The sequence below is a fragment of the Muntiacus reevesi genome, chromosome 18 (assembly GCF_963930625.1).
Source record: "Muntiacus reevesi chromosome 18, mMunRee1.1, whole genome shotgun sequence".
In the NCBI taxonomy this organism is placed as follows: Eukaryota; Metazoa; Chordata; class Mammalia; order Artiodactyla; family Cervidae; genus Muntiacus; species Muntiacus reevesi.
Genome location: NC_089266.1, coordinates 19,132,167 through 19,134,873, shown reverse-complemented (window position 1 = coordinate 19,134,873; position 2,707 = coordinate 19,132,167). Strand labels below are relative to the sequence as shown.

The following is a 2,707-nucleotide window of genomic DNA, read 5'->3' as shown; positions in this document are numbered from 1 at the left end:
TTCCCAGAAGTGGCTGGGGAGCAGAGGAAGCACTGAACCCTGGGGCGAGGGAGGCTGGTTCATTATTACACCATGATGAGTGTCAGGACCTTTGAAGTGAAGGTCTTGATTCACCCCATCCCTGCTGCCAGCTCTGGGTTTGTGGCTCTGAATTCCTCTTTCCCCTCTGAAGTACAATGAAAGGTGGCAAATTATTCTGTGTGTGTGTGTGTGTGTGTGTGTGTGTGTGTGTGTGTGTGACAGAGAGAGAGAGAGAGAGAGAAAGGTGCAAAAGGCATTACTGACCTGGCCCCTTACCTCAAGGACCAGTGAGTCCTGGTGTGAAATGCCAGTGAGCTGCAAATTAAGAATAACTTCCAACATCTACTTCCAGTGTAAATTACCTCCAAAAGCATCATATTACACCTTTGCAGAGGAGTTGCCCTTGTAGAGATGGCTTTCTTTGCTGGTTTTCAGGTCTGACAGCTTCACACCCAGAGGGGGAAAAAACACAAGAATGAGAGTGAGTTTGTCTAGGCTGCTTGGGGGTGGGAGGAATTCCCTAGGTGGAAAAAGCAAACAGAACCAAGCAAAGCAGATCAAAACACAGCTTATGTCACATTGTTTTGCACCTGAGAGCCGACAAACTCTAAGCTCTAACAAAGCAGAGAAGTGACAGGTGGCTGGCTCTAGGATTTGGGGATGGTGGTGGTGTGAAGCTAGTTATAACTATTACAGTACATTGCCCTGGATGCCTCCACTCCCTTACTAGAGAGAGTGGAAATGCATGTAGCAGAGGAAGCCTCTAAACTTTGGAGAGAACTGATGGGCTACTGCCCTGGAGGGTGATGGCACACCAGTGTTGCCTCACCAGTTCTCTGAAAGCTGAACATGTCCCTTTCAGGGTTCTGTCCCAGGCATGGGGAAAATGGGTGAGTGGAAGAAGGATGTGAAATTTCCCATCTCCCATCTCCACTCCTAGACCCAGAGTCCCAGGACTCCCTTACCAAATAGAGTTTGGAAATTTGGGATTTTTCCACAGACTATCTGTTCCCTCCTGCTTCACTTCAGCTCCACTGGCCACCTTCCTGCCTCAGGGCCTTTGCATCTGCTCTTCTGCCTGCCAGGTTCTTGGAGAGACTTCCTCTGCAGCTCAGAAGTCTCTTCCTCAAAGAGGTCTCCCCCATCACTGCTTCCCACCCCAGTACTCTTGCTTGGAGAATCCCATGGGCAGAGGAGTCTGGCAGGCTCGCAAAAGTCTGATACAACTGAAATGAGTTAGCACACACGCATGCACAGGTAGGTGACAACCTGGACTTGGAATTAGCAATTGGCAAGTGGGGTGGGGGGCAGTCTTGTAGGACTGAGCCCTTAACCTGTGGGGTCTGATGTTTTCTCCAGATAGATAATATCTGAATTGAGTTTACTTGTATGACTCCCAGCTGGTATCAGAGAATTTCTTGATGGGGTGGGGAGAATTATCATCTATTGTAACTGGGTGCAGAATCCTACCTTCAATATCTTTTGGAGGGACACAGTTCAGCTCAGAACAACTGTTTTACCTTTGTGCTATAAATACATCACTGGGACTGGCTTCCCTAGTACGGAATAGTCATTCCTTGGTATGTTTAGGAGGGTGGGTGATTGGTTCCAGGACCCTCCAAGAATACCAAAATCTGAGAGGCTCAAGTCACTTATCTAAAATAGTGTGATAGTATACCCTGATAAACTAGAATGCTTGGGAGAAGAGGAAGTTCCAAATAATGGAGTTTTCTAGTTAAAGGAGGGCTACATTGTCCTGATGATTCTAGTATGGTATAGTAAAGGTGTTTGGATTTTTCTTTTTTATTTTTTTTTGACCCCACCACATGGCTTATGGGATCTTAGTTCCCTGACCAGGGATTGAACCTGGGCCCTCAGCAGTGAAAGTGCCAAGTTCTAACCACTGAACTGCCAGGAAATTCCCCTGGATGATTCTTAATTCAGGATCGACAGAAATGATGACTCCTGGCCAGCAATGGTTGATCTGTATAGCAAATGTACATAGGTACTTCAGGCCAAAACCAGTTCTGCATCAAAGACTACGCCTGGATTTTATGTTTGGGGAGACCAAAAGATTGGCTAGTTCTGCTTTTGTGCCTTTCAGTTAGAAGGAAAATACTGAACAAATAAAATTCAGTTAAAGATCCAGGTTAGATTGTGTCTGGTCAAAACAGAGATTTTATTGTACATTTGGATTATGCTTTGATATTGCACAACTTTGAATTACTAGTAGTATGTGACATATACTATAACATACATCACACCATCACACATAGCATACTACGTGCTAGGTACTATCCTGAGCTGTTTATGTTCATTAACACATTTAATCCTCACAATAATCCAATGGAGGTACTTTGGTTATCTCCATTCTACAGATGAGAAAACCGAGGCTCAGAGAAGTTATGTGTCTTGTCCAAGGTTATAAAGCTAAGAGGTGGAAGGATCAGAATTGAATCCAGGCTCCAGAGCCTACATTATGCTTTTCTGCCCTTGGTGGCTAACTTGTCCTGGTTTGCTAGGACATTTTGGATTTGGTACTGAAAGTTTCACATCCTGAGAACCCCTCAGTTCCAGGCAACCCACGATGGCTGGTCATCTTACCTCTGCCTCTCAAATACAGCATTCCAAGGTCATCTGTTTTTAAGTAGAGCCATAATTACCTCTAGCCTGTGTACCATTCAGT

The 2,707-nt window shown here is 45.2% G+C and overlaps 1 non-coding gene across 1 annotated transcript; it reads right to left on the bottom strand.

The window, feature by feature from the left end:
* Nucleotides 1-1,866: 1,866 nt before the first annotated feature.
* On the bottom strand, nt 1,867-1,939 carry TRNAE-UUC (transfer RNA glutamic acid (anticodon UUC)). Its single transcript has one exon. It is a non-coding gene; the product is annotated as a tRNA-Glu (tRNA).
* Between the last annotated feature and the right edge of the window lie 768 nt (nt 1,940-2,707).